Here is a 17,751-nt window from a genome sequence, read left to right as displayed (position 1 = left end):
ATAGAAGACTGAGAAATCTAAATAGTAATCAAAATTTTAATGTTGGAATTTGTCAATCTATTAAATTTTAAAAGAGAGGCTCTGGTTTATACCGCCTGATAAATTCACCACTTACTAGCTGTGTGTCCAGGAACCAAATTACTTAACTTATTTATGCCTAAGTTTCCTCATCTTTAAAATAGATATATCTGGGCATACCTGGGTGGTTCAGTTGGTTTAGCATCCAACTCTTATTTCAGCAAAGGTCATAATCTCAGGGTCCTGGGATCAAAACCCACATTAGCCTCCTTGCTCTCCTATAGCTTCTCCCACTGCTTGTGCACATGTGCATTCTTGCACTCTCTCAAATAAATAAATAAATAAAATCTTCTAAAATAAAATGAAATCGGTATATTTGTAAAATAGCCACTTCTTGGGATTTTCTTAAGGTTAAATAAATTAACACATGTAAAGAACTTAGAATTAGTCCTGGCATATAATAAGGATTATAAAAATAGTTGATGTTATCATTGTTATTATCAATACATATCAATAAATTATGTGTTAACATTACCATAGGAATTCTTTAATCCTTCTTACAAACACTTCATTTTTGGTATTATTTTGAGAATCAATTTCCTTTTACCATTAAAAACTACTAATACTCTTAAATCGCATAAAATAATTTATATTGAAATTGAATTTCAGGGGTGCCTGGGTGGCTCAGTGGGTTGGGCCTCTGCCTTCCGCTCAGGTCATGATCTCAGGGCCCTGCATCAAGCTCTCTGCTTAGCAGGGAGCCTGCTTCCTCCTCTCTCTCTGCCTGCCTCTCTGCCTACTTGTGATCTCTCTGTGAAATAAATAAATAAAATCTTTTAAAAAATTTCACAATTTTACATGCTGTATAGTCAAGCACAGGACTGGTATGACAATTCACAGATACATGAGATGGAAGCTTGACTGAATTAAGACATACTCAGAAACATAATCATATAGAAATAAAACCAACATAAATAGGGAAGTGCTTTAGAAAGCTTTAGGGTTTCTTATTTCTGAGGTTTGGGCTCAACAATACAGGACACAGACTGTTCTGTGGTATATTTTGGTATAACAGAAAAAAAGAAAATTTTCTTATAATTCATCCATGCAGATCTTGCCCTTTCTGACACCTTAAAAGCCTCTGACAATTTTTCCTAATGTACATTCTTGAGTAATGTTGCAATAGTACAATTTGAATCTTAAGATTTGAGGACCAATATTTTATTCTAGTTTTCTTTGTGTCAAGTTCAGTATGGTAGATGAGCTAACCTCATTATAAACCACATTATCAAAAAGTGAAAATAGTAAGAAGGCTGCTTTGCAAAATGCATGAGCTACTAAAAATGCCAAAGATGAGTTGTATGGACAACTCATACGGCAAGAAATCTTAACATTAGCTGAGACTATTTTGAAGAAAATATGCAAAGTGAAGGAACACATCGCCTTGATCAAAAAAATGGTTACATTTCAATTCAATAATAAGTATGTTAATCAATGTCAATGAGAGCTAAGTGACACAGTGATTGTATAACAACTGAAAGAATAAAACCTCCTCTTTGGGGCTTTACTTAAACATTCTTTCCTATGTCCTAAACTGTGGAATTAAGAAACCAGAGGCCCTATATCTCTTTTCCCTACTATATGCCTATCACACATCCAAATGGCTATAGGTGATATCTAGCTTTTTTCCTTAACATCTCACTGGAAAATGCCTTTATCATCCTTTTATACTCTTACCAAGAAAAAGGGGAAATGAAAAAAGAGCTTAAAATATGCATGTAACACACAATTATTCCATAATTTAGGTATATAATAGGTAACCCTCTCAAAGCTCAGTATCTTCTAATAATCGAAGTCTGTTTCTCACTTCTGTTTGCATGTTTGCTGTGTGTGTGTCAGATGTGGCTCTTTGCTTCTCTCGTCTTCAGTAAAGGACCCAGGCTGAAAGGGCATCTGGATTCTGGGACATACTGCTCTGAAGACAGAGGCAAAAGAGAATGGTTGACCCACTTCATGGCTCATAAATTTCTACTCAGATATGGTGTGGACATTTCAGCTTTTATCACATTGGCAAAATTAAATCACTTAGCTATGCCTCGCATCAGTGGGTCACAGAAGTAAAGGCTTCCAGAAAGATTCACCTTTATTCACTTGAAAATAGGAAGATATTCAGGATCCTCTTACTGAAGTAACATGAATAAATGGTAATAATAAATACAGTTTGTTACATCTCATCCTCTTAGTAACATATTCTCTTGCCTTCCAACTGCACACAAAGTAAACCCATTCTTTCCCAAAGACGTCATCTCAAAAAAGTCCCAACTAATCATGACATGAGACTCAAGTCTAAGGTCTTATACATGTCTCTACATCAACAGTATGGCTACTGTTGATCCAAAGATATGTGAACTACGAAAACAAGTTATCCTACAATAACCTCTACCATAGAATACCAAACATTTAGCAGTAGCACAGGGACATGTTAATTTCAATTAAGCCTGCAACAGAAAAGAAGAATGGGAGGCATAAAATAATTGGTACATAGCAAACCTGAAATTATTCCTGGAAGATATTTGGAGTGTCCATCTACTTTAGGGATAAATAAATTTCCAGAATTACTCTTTATTTCTGCTTTCTGATTATATCACCACGTTTTCTTGGTTATGGCTGCTTCTCAGATAGATCCTTTTCATTTCCCTTGGACACATCTAAAGAAGTATTACATTTATGCCTTTCTTGGGGGCCTAATTGTGTTAGCAGATGCATCTCATCCATAAATGGGGGCTCAGTGTCATTTTAACTCTCATATTTCATTTTGCTTTATTTTATTTTTTTGCTATATTTGGGTTTTTTAGTCCAGTCTAGGAGTTATTTGGCAGTACAAACCTCTCAAATCTTCATCTTTATGATTTTAATAAGCTCTATATTCCAGTAAACATGTCTATAATTCTTTCTGAAATACACCTTTCTCTCCCTAGGCTTAGTTGTCAATACCTTAAGATTATCAGTTTTCAGTAGAAAAACAATATCGTTTGTTTTTTTGTTTGTTTCTTTGTTTTCCCTGTAAGCCATTTTGTCCAAATTAAAAAAAAAAAAAATTATGAGAGCCAATTTAATCTTGTCCTGGAATTTAGCTAAGGCAAATCAGTAGCCTCCATGATTCCATCTTTGCCCTAGGCCAAACTTCAGTAAGTCTTTGTTATTCAAAGCATTTGTCAATTTTATTTTTAGTGGTTGAAGAAAATAAATAGTTGTATCTTTCAATCCTGCAATTTGAGAAATTTCTAGATCCACATGTTCCTTCCATTATTTTGTTAAGTTCATGTATTTCTTTTAATCTTCTTTAATGCTGTCATAAGCAACCAAGTCCTGTAAGTCACATTTTGTTTCCCAACTTCTTCATCTCAAACTACAAGTTTGTTAGTACATTATCAGCCTTTCAAGTTATCATAAGAGACAGATTTGCCAAATATATCACCATTTGATAAAGTTTGTCCATTTTTCCTGTCTTTCCTGAGAGTTCCCACACCTCCATTCCACAGCCCTAAAGTAAATGCCATACATTTTGGGATTTCTGCTAGACTGCATTGTTTATAGGTACCAATTTATAATCAGTTAGTTATCTTTTCCTAGGTATGTTGTGCTAACAATTACAACAAACCATGTAATGGTTCACAATGTTAAGATTTATTTCTTGCTTGCATTGCACTGAAACTGGAGATGATCTCCGCTTTATGTGTCTTTTTCATCTAGGATGAAAGGAGCCATCTAAAGGAGCAGTCTCCATCTAGGATGTGCCATTCTCATGGGCAGAAAGAAGATGAAAGACCCACATAATACTTCTTAAACCTTCTTCTCAGATGTAATGGCTGTTAATTCTGATCACATTGATTGGCTAAAGTGTCACATGATCAAGCTCCCCAAATGGGCTGAAGTCCTATGTACTTTTTTGTCCAACGATAAATAATTTCAAATAAAAATACAATCTACTATGACATATGCTTTCAAAATTCATAAGGAATGGTATTAATATAAAATTCAACATTTCTAGGCAAGGGGTGTGTGTGTGTGTGTGTGTATGCATTCACCTATTTATATAATAAATATGTATTTACCCTTTTACAAATATAACAATCAATTTGAAACCACAATATGTTCTTATGTTTATGAGGAAAGATGAATAAATAATGAGAAATCAAACAAAAACCTAGGTGATAGGTGATATTCTTGAAAGAAGTTATTCAAACAATGATTATATTACTTGTAATAGATTAAGCTTTACTGTTACCTCCTGCTACGATAGTGAAATTGCAAACTGTGAATTTCAAAACAAATTATGAAAAAAACAGAAGCATTCAGAATTAATACAACTCAAAACATCACACTTTTGGTGACAAAGTATATCTGTGGGATATTGGAATTTATCAATTAAATTATTCATAGGAGAAGACCAAGAAATGATCAGGCATCTTTTTATAGATAATCTTACAAAATTGAAAATGTTTAAGTAAAAAAAGGAAAATGCATACATTGTGCCACTCAAACAGATGTGCCATAGAAATAGAGCATTCAGATCTGGATTAAATAAATCTTGTCCCAAGTAAAGGAACTACAGATTTCTCTCATTCCCACACCAGCTGCCTCAGATATTAACAATGTTAGCAGCTAATGGAAAAGGTGACTTGGAAGCTTGATTCTGGGGGAACACCTGTGGGGCTTATTCTACCCTTGATAACCACTACTAAACACAGTCTTCCCGTATTAAACATAAACTGAATGTAGAATCAAACAAAAGAGCACACTCAATTATATCAAATTAGCATCTGAGTGTATGTAATCACAGAGTTTAGACCAGAGTTATTAAGCTGTCCTTTGTAACACAGTGACAACGGTTGAAAATGATCCCATAGTATAAGGGGTTTTATGAATGCACAGTGGCGTCCTTTATGTTTGGATGCTGACACTGGAGTTTTACAGAGTATTTCCACACATGCAGGGCTAAGAAGAAAGAGCAGCCTTCGTTTTTTCCAAAGTACTTTCTAATCATTTTAAATTCTGCCATCTGACAAAATGTGTATTTTTATGGCAATCCTAGATTTAGAATAAAAGTAGGAGTATGATCAGCAGAGATAAAATTCACAATACCTGGATCTTCAAAGACAATGACAATAATAATAACAATAGCAAAGATCCTTTAATTCAAATACTCGTAGCCTCCAGGAATTCTTCCAAATGCCGAAACAAAAAATATGGTTCTAGATAAAGGTCATAGATAGAGAAGGTATGGGACCCAGAAGCTTGACTTGCTGCAACCACCACCATCTTTAAATGAACCCTGCAACACTTACTATGGGATGGGATGCTCCTCTGATGCCCTCTCATAATTTTCACCTGGGCAAGGGCCAATTCTAAACCCATTCCTAGATAAAATTAGAGGATGGCTCCCCCTTTTGCACCTTAGAGGGGAAAAAGGACAGCCATGGCTACAGACTGGGAAACGTACCTGACATCTTGATATTGATCACACTGCACCGCTCTCTTCTTTGTAGGTTAGCCTTTACAATACCGAAAGTCCCTTGAGAGAAGATGCCATTCACCAGACATTGCTGAAAGTCAGCAAGGCTCTGAATCAGGCCAACTTAGTTTTGAATCCTAGCTCTGCCATTTACTAGCCATGACTTTTCTAGTTTCCTCTTCCATAAAATAGGTATAAACATTGGGCTAGATGGCTTTTTTCTCCCATCCTCCCTCTGCCTAATTCATTTTGTCCTCTGAGGCTGACCTTACAGGCAGACTTTCAGAATGAGCTCATTTCTCCTCAGGCCTCTAGTTGTTTCATCTGTTGAGTTTTGGAGATAGGGCAGCAGAGGGAACCACAGTAGGAGTGCTTTTCAGGGTCACAAGAGCTGGTGTATTTTAGCTCCTGTGATGCATTTACCCCCAGCATAGCCCCTTCAGGTATGCCTCTTCTGTCTTTAAGTTTGGCAAACATGGCCTCTTGCTCTTTAAAGCCTAGGTGGGGCAGAGTCACCAATGCCCCGACCAAATTCATGTTACCCAATATCCCATGAGGATTACCTAAATTCTGCCTGATCCTTAGAATTAATCTCTTTATCAGTTAATTGAATAATCTCAGTTTGAATGTGCCATTTGTTTCCTATGAAGATCCTGAGAGAGCAGTTCATTCCTCCTTAGAAATTTTTCAGGTTCTAAGTATTTATAGATATGCTTCTACCCTTAAAACTGGAGAGACTTGTTATCAGAATTAGCCCAAAGCTTTTTACTGATCCAGGAGTTGAGACTGTGGCCAATAAACATAAACTCATTGTTCTTCTTTCTAATGATTTAGTGATTCTTACCCTAAAAAGGTCATGTTATTTATAAAACAAAAACAAAAACAAACAAAATAAAACCTGAGATGTTGTTGATATATATTTTACATCTAATACATTTGAATGAATCCATTAATTATTCAATTGAACCAGAGTTGGATAATATAGTTTGTTTTCAGAAATACTAGTATAGGATATATGCCAATGATGTATTCAAAAAGTATATCTTTCTCCTTAAATAATCATCTGCAGGTAGCCAGTTATGTGCTCCACATAAACAGAAAGAATTATGGATTCTTAGATAGATGATCCATAAAATTCAGCAACTTCTGCCCATTGTATTAATAAATTAGTCCAGAATTACTTGTGCAAATTTTATTACTGAGTGTTCTACCTTTATTCACATATCTTAACAAAATTAATTGAACAGAGCCAGTATCAGGATTGACAATTCAAGTCCATATTGACCTCTTGTGACTGAGTCTCATAAACTTTAAGATCTGTAACATTTTAGCCTACTTTTAACTTGAGAGTCAGATAACTCTGTTATTGCCATATGTAATCTGTTTGGAAATCTCAATTTTGAAAAACCCATTACCATTAAGTAATTACAAATTTATTCCTATTCTGTTATTTTCCTGAATAATCATAGTTATTACATAATTTCTTGATTTCTTGCTTATCTTAATAACCTGTAAAAGATTCTATGATTTGTTACTTTTGAAAAAGCTGAGAGTAAACAAATGTAACTTGTTTTTCTTAATAATTCATGTACAGTAAAAGACTTCTGTTAAAAAAACAACTTTTTCACAAGTTACGTCCAATTTTTTTTGTCATAGTTTTCTGTAATCATGCTTACAGAAATAAGAAAGTCAATGAGGCTCTTCTTTTTTCTACAATATTGTATTATCTACTTTATAAGTCACACAAAAGAATATGAAAATCTATTAAAAAATAACTACAAGTAAGAGTAAGATTCTGAAAACCCTAAGGAATTACAGAATAACAGCTTAAATTATTTGAAAAAGAGACTTAATATCCCTTAACAAGTCATGACTTGGATCACTTTGGCAGATATCTCAAATAAATTCTGAGCTCCAAATCCTTCAGGACCCACAGATGAACTCACAAAATCATTGAGATATCTGACTTGAGTTGAGAAAGTAAAATTTATGTGGTGACAATAGAGAGACCAATATTAAATATATAAATTCTCCCTTTCATTGATGGAGTGCCCCACCCCCAGTATGGATATGTTCCCTTTTGATTCAAAACATAGTATCCATACCTTGAAGACTGGGCAAAATTCTTGACAAGAGGAGACATTTAATTATGCAGAATCTAGTCTTTCAAAATTTAAGGTATTATTCTAATTCATACTATATCCTTTGGTCATCTTTACCAATCAACGCAATATTGATATAAGATGGGCCAAAATTTTGAGAGGGAGGGCCTCAGATCCCTTTCCAAGAGGATTCATGACATTAAAAAGAATTCAAGAACAAGCCCAGCATAAGGGACAAAGTTTTAAGTATACAAATAACAAAGAAGCTATTTCACAGCGAAGTAGCAGTCTCTCCTCCCCAATGGAAAAGGGGACCCCTCTTTGCCTCCAACAAAGGGTTTTATAAGCTTGTTGTTGTTTCTAATTAGTTAGCTGTATATGGAGGGGCTTACTCTTTACCTTTGGATTTATCATTCACATTGTCAGTTTTTCCGTTGCCTTGGGGCTGTGGAATTATTCAGAGGGAGCAATTTTAAGAATGTCCAGCCTTGTGGCTTTTACTGCCAGAGGAAGTGGAGTCCTGTGGTTTTGCCAAATTCTGATCTTGTCACTCTTTTCATGATCTGCTGACATATAGGTTAAGGGTCAGCTCAAACCCAAAATGGCTTTATTTTGGTCTATAGTGACAAAATATTACCCAGGGACAGTATAGTATCTGCCAATCAATTTTATTCAATTTTCTTTCAATATAGTCTTTACAATTAAAAGACACAAATACTAGGGCACCTGGAGGGTTCAGCAATTGGAGGACTAACTCTTGATTTTGGCTCAGGTTATGATCCTAGAATCATGAGATGGACCCTCAGTTGGGCTCCATGCTGGGTGTGGAGGCTGCCTAAGATTCTCTCTTTCCTGCTCCTTTTGTCCCTCCCCACCACTGCATGCAGACCAGTGCTCTCTCTTTCAAGAAGAAGGAGGAGGAGAAGGAGAAGGAAAGGAAGACAACGATGACATAAATACTTGTTGAAAGCTGGGTACTGTGATGGGAATATCCAGCCAAAGAGAAAACAATTTTTTTAAGTTTTTTTTTTTAAGATTTTTATTTATTTATTTGACAGAGAGAAATCACAAGTAGGCAGAGAGGCAGGCAGAGAGAGAGGAAGGGAAGCAGGCTCCCTGCTGATCGGAGAGCCCGATGTGGGGCTCGATCCCAAGACCCTGATATCATGACCTGAGCTGAAGGCAGAGGCTTTAACTCACTGAGCCACCAAGGCACCCCTTTTTTAAAGTTTTTTAAGATTTATTTTATTTAGAAAGAGACAGAGAGCCCAAGCAGGGGGTTAGGAGACAGAAGGAGAGGGAAACCAGACTCCTGGCTGAGCCTGGAACCTTCAGGCATAAGGCTCAGTCTCAGGATCCTGAGATGATGACCTGAACTGAGACCAAAATTCCGATGTTTACCTGAGCCACCCACGTACCCCAACAATCTCTCTTTTATAGGAATAAATGACCTAATACAGAAAAATTGTATTTGGAATAATTTATGTGATACATGGTATATGCTAATAAAAAATTTCATTGTCACAAGTAATTCTTAATGTATGGATTGAGAGAGCAGTATGTGCAGGATATGGCAGATTAAAGAATCAATAGTTTTTTTCAGAAAACATGAGGTGCTTTACTGGAAAGAACAGAATAATTAAAGACACAGAAGCTGAAAAATGTGTAGTATTAGAGAAATTAAGCAAGCCTTTGTTATCTAAAGTATATGTATAGTAGGGAAGTGGCAAGAAGGTAGAATATTTGATAAGAGCTTTGAAAGGTAAGCCAAAGAATTCTTAATTTACTCTAAGGAATCACTGTAGGACATCACTGAAGGTTTTTTGAGCAGGGAAGAAACAGAAAATGCCTGTTCTATAGAAAATATCTGTAATGACTAAGAAGAAACTTTATTAGGAGGAAGAGAATGTATTAGGAAAAGTAAAATAAAAATACATAATGTCGTAGCTCAAACATAATAGGATTAACTTTCTCTTTCACATAACAGTACAGGACAGGTATTCCTGGGAGGACTTAGGGAAGGAGAAGGCTCTGTCCCATTCAGTCACAGGCTATAGCAGCTCTTCCAACTTCAACATATGATTTGCAATGATAGAATATTCATTACTTTCCACCTTCAGGGAAGGTAGGGGGAGCAAGAAGGAGCACATGCAGACATTTTTTATGGAAAAAGACATGGAAGTGGCAGACATCACACTCACAAATATTCCATTGAAGAGATCTCAGTCACATGGCCAGATTTAACTGAAGAGAATCTAGAAATTAAGTTGTCTGACTGGGCAGTTACATTCCAAGTGCAACCAATAACCATGACAGTAAAAGCATAGCTTATCCCAGACTAGTAGCCTGTGCCACATACTAACAACTCCACTCAGTGATCTTTCAATCTGGAACCCAGAATGAATGTAAGTCAGACACATAAAATACAAAATTGAACAACATGTAATATCATTAAAAAAAAATGTGTTAATCTGAAGGTCATTTGTTACTACTACATAACCCAGCAAAAGCTGACTAATCCTTAGAAAGCTTTCACAGTACTGGGTAGTATCTGGATATTTATTTTCTCCAACATAAATTTCTCCAAACTTAAGATCTCACACTTTCCTGAATAGAATGAACATTTCACTGAAATAGTATAATATGTATTAAATAGAAAGAATATAGCCAATTTCAGAAAACATAAAAGATTTCTCAAGGGAAAGGAATCCCATCTACTTATTTTTAAAGCATAGAATTCATTCTTCATTATTTCTTATTTTCCAGTTCTACTTGCCTTAAACATGAGCAAAAGTCTGAACTTAATTTACACTTGCTATTTACAGCTTCCTGGTGCTCTTCTTGTGCTGGTTTAATCATGATTTATTTTTCCAATGACTTAACATTGAAGCACCACAGTTCTCTGGATTCACCTATTTTCTTCTGCTCTCATTATTTCTCTCTCACTCTGTCCATGTCTAAGACAGACTGTACAATGTCCTTCTCCTTTGAAACATTGAACAATCCAATTTCACTCTGTTTCTTTTCACTATAATCTAGTTCCTATATCTATATTCCATCTAGTTAAAAAGAGTTGAGCACAATGAGAATGGTTATTTTCTCAATCCTTGTAGTTTCTTCATCTTATCTCTCATGAATTTCCTAGCACTGGGTCTCCTTTTGTTTTTCGTGCAGCAAATTAACAAACACAATAAAAAATATTTATTTAATGATTCTGCAGTGGAAGATGGACTTTCAGTCAACTTGCTCCTGTTGATGGTTACTGTTTTTGAAAAAGGAAAAATATCACCTTCATATCTGAAAGCATTTTGAGTATATCACAAAACACTTACAATAATTAGTCACTGCAGAATAATAAGTAAGAAGGCATTATTAAATAAACCAGTAGCAGACTTATTATGAAGATCGGTTGTATTCCACAAGTGTACTATCTTATTGGAAGAATCTTGCATTCATTAATATAATGATCCTAAATTTTCATTCTGACAAATTCCGTACGCTTTCTACTTTGCCATACTTTGCTGATACATAGCGCATTTATTGTATGTGCCAAAAAATAATAATACTCATATATTAAAAAATATTTTTCTAGAATAATTTATATGAACAAAAATTATAAGATTTTATATATATAATATTTATGTGTAATATTATATATATATAATTAGAATTCAGGAATATTGCAGATGAGAATGTTAAAAGTAGCTATATTTATGTCATAGAAAATAGTTACTTTTTATGCTTATTTATATTTTCTCTATTTTTTTACAAACAAATTTTTACTTGTAAACAAAAATGTGTATTTCAGATTTATTATTAATACAAATTTGGTTTGTCTATGTTTATAATGTATTTGGTTTGTCTATGTTTATAATGTATATCCTAAAATTATTTTATGTATGTGTTTTACAACTTATCATCCTATTCCATAAATGTTAAAACAGAGTATAAAAAGAAAATTGAACAATTAATCCACAAACAAGTTTTTCTCTCTTAACGTGGCAGTATTGAATTTTCTGTAAATGGTTATGCAAAGATTCATGTTTAGTTCATAACTTCTAAAGCTAGACCTTTGAAAAAAATATTAATTGTAAAAATAATATTTTACCCATAATCTACATGTTTCATTCCAAATCAACATATTCACCATCAAATAAATTATCTTCTTTAAATAAACTGTTTTTTTCTCATTAATGTCCACTAATAATTATAGGCTCTATATTCAACCCTCTCTTGGCTGTAGATTTTCATCGACTTTGTCACAGAGCTACGAATAAAACTTCATCTTTAATTATATAAATTTTTCCAATATTCCAGGAAGCCTAAAATTTTTTACTAATTTATTTAATTATGTTAACAATATTATTTTACCATTATAGTCATCTAAGAAAAGTATGATTTAGTTTCCATCTACTCTTCTATTCTGGACAAATAGAAATATTCTGGATGAGTCAGTGTCCTCTCTTTGTATATTACGTAATGTTCTCAAATTGCTAAGTTAAAAGAATAGAACAATGCATCCGTATGCATTACTAATACTCATTGGATAACAGCGAGCAAAGTTTTATTTACACTTTGTAATGATACACACTTCCCTGAGAAACACATGCACACACACACATGCACACACACACACACACACACACATACACACAATCAAAAGAACATGTCTTCCCCTGAAAATCTTATCTGATAATAAACTTTCCTAATATTTTCCTGCTAAAGATTAATAAACTTCTCTTGAAACTTATATCTAATTTATGTGACTTTAAGGGTCATGCTTTAATAACAATGATGAAACACGATTATTACTTCCTAATGCTGAAATTACAGTTTTTACATTGTAAATTTTTCCTGCTATGCGCCCTGTGGCACTAACATCTTTATCACTCCATGTGTTTCTAGTTTTAAAACCTTTACCCCTGCTGTTTGAAAAATATTTCTCATTTTCGTCCCCTATGGAGTACAGAAATCCCTAAAGGCAAAGCCATTAGTGATTTCTCTGCCTTTCCCCAAACACGTATTATGATCACTAGTGCTGCTCCCACTGCCTCATTGGCTTTTGGTAAAGTATGCAAATGAGATGTTCAAAATACACACTTTTTGCAACTGTGCAAGTTCATACTGATTTATAAAATGGGCAGGCTATTAAAGTGACTGAAAATGTCAGCAAGATTTATGCATGGGTGACAAATTGTATTGGAAATGTTCATTTTTAACATGCTGCCCTAGGTTTTTTTTTGTTGTTGTTGTGTTTTTTTTTTTTTTTTTAAACAACCTAGATATTCCCTATGATACATTTGTTTTAAGGCCATTTTTTTCCTACCGAACATACTTTTGACAGTGACTTTTTGACTGGAAAAATAAACAATGCTATTTCACAATCATACAAATTGTATTTTATCACAGAAAGCAGTACTTGGAAGATATAATAAACTTCCTTTTGACACCCATTTTCCCTATGTACCATTAGTCCACTATAGTTAAATAGTTTCCTTTTATAACTGATAACTTGAGATGCATGCATAAATATTTCATCACTAAGATATAAAATTATGTAACTATCAGAAAAATTACCCTATCACCTCTGAGGAAAATATTTTGTTTATATCCAAAATGCACAATGTAGGGAACAAAGATAGGAATGACAACTGACATATATCTTCTGGAGTTTATGATTCCATCTTTGGAAAGTCCCATATTAAAAATGATCTAAGCAATATTCATATGACTCTGTTCTGTTCACAAATTCACAAATTTGTGAATTTGCTCCAGAATGTTCTAGTTCTTTCTGTGATTCAAACAGGCAGCTTTAGCACTATTACCAGTCCAAGTATGGTTTTTGAGCAGAGGTCTTGATATTTTATATCTCTGGATGACAGCCATTCATTTATTAAAGGATGCAAAGGAATAGGAAAAATAATACTGGAGCCAGTTTATGCAATGTCATTTAAGAAATTAAGTAGACAATCCTGGCAGACCACAAGACATATACACATAGCAGATACACACAAGTATAAAACGTGGTGTATCACAATTAGAGAAGAATGGATTATTGAAATCAAATGCAGTAAACGGAGAACTGCCTATGATTAATTTTACAAAAAACAGATCTTATCAGCAGTATTATATAGTCTCTCTACTTGGAAAAGTTTTGTGTTAGAATTCTAATTCTACTTTTTATATTCAGATCAGTTTGTACCAATACTATTATTGCAACTGATTTTCCTAATTAGTTCATTAAGTTGCATAACAATTGGTTTACAACTAACAACTCTTCTTGATGTTAAAATGGTGAAGATAAAATTGATTTAAAACCCACTTCTGATCATTCATTCTTACACATTCATATGTCCTGGTGTTTGATGAAGCTCTCCTTATATGACTGCCAGCCTCTCTGCCCTGTTTTCACTTAAGTGTCATAGCTATGTTCTTGCTTATTAAAAAGAGCGTTATGCCTTGTACTGAAAAAATCCAAACACTCTTAAAAGGAAAAAGAAGCAACAAAAAAACATCTGGTTTTCATCAAGGGGTGCCATCTTATAGCTTATACGAAAATGAAAGTTTGAAGAGAAAGCAATAGGAGTTATGAATAAGCAAAGATTTGTATAGGTGAAGACACAGCTAGAAAAGACTGGAGAAATTGTTTTATTTATTGATTTATTTATTTGCATTTGTTTCTGCCTAAATTTTTAATTAATGACTTTAATAAAATAAATACCATGTGGAAAATATTCTTTGTTCACATATTTTCTGTTTAAAAGAAATAAATATTTTATTGACGCTGAAATAACCTTGTAACAATGTTTTCCTCTAGATTTTTAACTTTGCTTCCATAAATGTTAGGGCCATCAGTCTCCTCACAACAGAGTTTGCCTTCAAGTTATCATCAAGAAGCACACTTTCCTGAGAGTCATTCCCATAGAAACATCTTTACCCCAGAGGATACAAGAGGAAACATTTAAAGAAGAAGAACAGAGAGTACATTTAAGAACATCTGGTACAACATCAAGAAAATCTGTCTATGAGACAAGCAAAGTCCATCTCCTTTCCTGGTCCCTACACTGAGATGTGTCAGAGGAGTAATTTACTACAAGTGGTTCAATTAGGAATTTAACTGATAAAGTCTAGGGTTAACTAAAAAGATTAAAAAAAAACCATATATTTGCTTATATAACTAATAAACACATGTATGTAAATGGAATGACATAGATATAATGTTTAATAAAAGATTATTTGAAATCTTACTTGATTTTGATGTTACCCTTAAAGATTAAATAAAATTTAATTAAAACTCCATAACACATGTTGAGTGTAACTGGGCCCTTTACTTTGCACTCTGAGTCCAGGATGCTAACCATTACATGATAGAACTTTACTTTGCATTCACATGGCTAATGACATCTTCTATACAATTAGAAATGTCACTATGTTCTTCACTGTATTGACTCTCCCTACCAGACAGCTCATGGTCATTTATCTCCCCAGTAGCAGATCAAAAATAGATTGGGTTAGTTGAAGAAACATTAATTGAGCATCTAATAAATTCTAGATAATTGAGGTAAGCTGTGGGAGTACAATGATTGAAAAGGCATGTTTCTCACCTGTGAGGGGGTAAAGTAGATTGACGACAGATAGCAGGACCTATCACTTAAGACAGAGTTCCACTGCCAATACAGTCATTGTTTATTGGGGGTAGGAGGAATGGGGATGCTTACCAAGAGTTTGAATTTTGGTGCTATCTGTCTCCCAACAAAGGCTAGTCTCTTGCATAAATTGATGAATCTCAAATGAGAAAATCTACTTTACTTAAGCTGTTTCTATGTTTCAAAATATACAGGCCTTATACAACCTATCCCCAAACAGTACAGGCAAATTTTTAATTTCTCCAAAAATAATTTCTAGATAAACAGGTATTTAAACTAAGTCCTTGCCCGCCCCACTTAGATCATTCTCATTTATCTTTTGAAATCTCAGCCTTGATGTTATTGGACAGTAAAAAGGCTGCAATGGGACTCCTGTCAAAAGACAATTTTCTTCCTTGAATGATAAGCAATGGAACATGTAAGAACAAAAAGCCAACTGATTAATGGCATGCAATTCATCTACAATTATCTTGCCCATGTTACACAGTCATTGTATAGATTGGACTAGATCATTAAATTATGTGACAGCAATCAGCCATCTAACTTTAAAAGAGGTGGGAAGAGCCAATTTAAAAACTTAATATCTCAGGATGATACAGTAGCTTGAGAAAACCAGCCAATTTAGAGAAAATTACCATATGTACCAAGCAGAATGATAGATGTGAGCCTTAGTTAAGCATTTGTCCGTGTGCTGACGATGTTTGGGATTCAGTAAAGAACTCTGTGCTCCTTCAATATGTGTTTGAGAATGGTGGTGATCCAGGGCAGTAAACACTTAGAAAAGTGAAATATAGACTTGAAGGGGAAATACTCTTTCCTGGGAACATTCCACTCTCCATAACTTCACTGGAAATTTGGAAACATATTCTGAGATCAAGGATCTATTGTGTTCTTCCTTGCCTAATGTTTAGTTGTGCCTCACATGCATTGCATCTTTATTTGGTATGCTTAGGTATTAGATATGCATTCTGTAAAACCGTAAACATGAGTTATTCAAAATGGGATTGAGGACTTTAAATAACAGTGGAAAGGTCCAGTGTGAATTATTTGTATAACTATAATGTAACTATTATTGGCAGTCCAAAAGATAAGAAAGTAGCCAAATGAAATGTTAGGAAAGTAAAACATATGTATTCCATCTCATTCTTTTAGTTAAACATTATTAAAAGCATAATTTGTGCAAAACATGTAGTAGGCACAAGGGACTCAGAGAAATTGGGACCTAAAAGATCTCAGAATCCAGTGGGATGAGAGATTCTGTAATTACATTTGACTTGGACAAATTCTACACTAAGGGGAAGAGCATATCAGGAGCAACATGATGGAAGAGAGCACACCGCAGGGAAATCTAGCACTGCAGGGAAATCTAGCACAGGTCATCAACACAAAGAATGATAACATATCAGAGTTTAATGAAACCATCTCCTAAATTAGTAGTGGATAATTTTCAATGCATACTTCCCAGGTCATCTCAGACTGCTGTAATAACACTAGATGATTTAAAGAACAGACTTTATATTTTACAGATCTAGAGGCTGGGAAGTCCAAGATCAAGGTGCTGGCTCATCTGGTTCCCTGGTGTGGGCCCTCTCTCTGGCTTGCAGATGGCCAACTTCTCACTGTGTTTTCATATACATCTTTTTATAGGAGGACCCCCCCTCATGACCTCATCTAATTACCTCCCAAAGACCCCATCTCCACCATATTGGCAGTTAGGGGTTGGACACAGGAATTTCAGGTAGATACATTCAGTCTGTAACATGTACTTGATCTCACACAAACCTATTGTGTTTTTATTCAATATCTATGATAGTTTCCTTATATGTAAAGTTACTACTTTTCATTTGCTTCAAGTATACACTTGATTCTGTGTTGAATGCTTATCCTCAAATCATGACACTGAACTAATGGATGTAAGAGAAGTTTATGAGCAGCATTCAGAGTTAGCAAGTATTTCCCATTACTGCAGAACATACCCAAGATTATCTGGATTGGTGGACAATTTCCATCTTCTCCTTGTGAAAATCAAGTTGATTATATGGCCCAATTGTGGATGTGATGTTAGTGGGATTTGAACAAATGCAATTTTCAATGTTATTATTTTATTTTGAATCACTTTGACACTATGAAAGAATCAAATGCTGATTTTTTTCTCCCTTATATTGAGAAGAAACTCTTCTTTACAGAACTTCTACCTTTTGAACATAAGTACTTGGCAACAACTTCAAAATCATGGCTTCTCTTTTTTCTAAAACTTGAAGAACTCCAAATCCAGATGACAGACCAAATACATATGAACATAACCCTATAAATTTCAGGATGGTTCTTATTTGGTGCCCCATGGTGGGGACACTTGAGGTCACACATTTTTCTTTTTGTTACATTATTAAAGCCTGTCTATCATTAGGTAGATGCTTTCATAAAATAACTTTTTAAAATTAATTGATTGATTGATTTGTTTATTTTTAAA

At 34.3% G+C, this 17,751-nt stretch overlaps 1 long non-coding RNA gene across 1 annotated transcript in view; it reads left to right on the top strand.

The window, feature by feature from the left end:
• The window catches only part of LOC132013038 (uncharacterized), a 42,830-nt gene extending 38,883 nt beyond the window's left edge, over positions 1-3,947 (top strand). The window contains exon 3 of the long non-coding RNA XR_009402855.1: positions 3,772-3,947. This is a non-coding gene — a long non-coding RNA (uncharacterized LOC132013038). The remainder of the gene's footprint in view (positions 1-3,771) is intronic.
• Positions 3,948-17,751: the final 13,804 nt, after the last annotated feature.

The sequence above is a fragment of the Mustela nigripes genome, chromosome 3 (assembly GCF_022355385.1).
Source record: "Mustela nigripes isolate SB6536 chromosome 3, MUSNIG.SB6536, whole genome shotgun sequence".
Classification (NCBI taxonomy): Eukaryota; Metazoa; Chordata; class Mammalia; order Carnivora; family Mustelidae; genus Mustela; species Mustela nigripes.
This window is presented reverse-complemented; position numbering and strand designations above follow the sequence as displayed.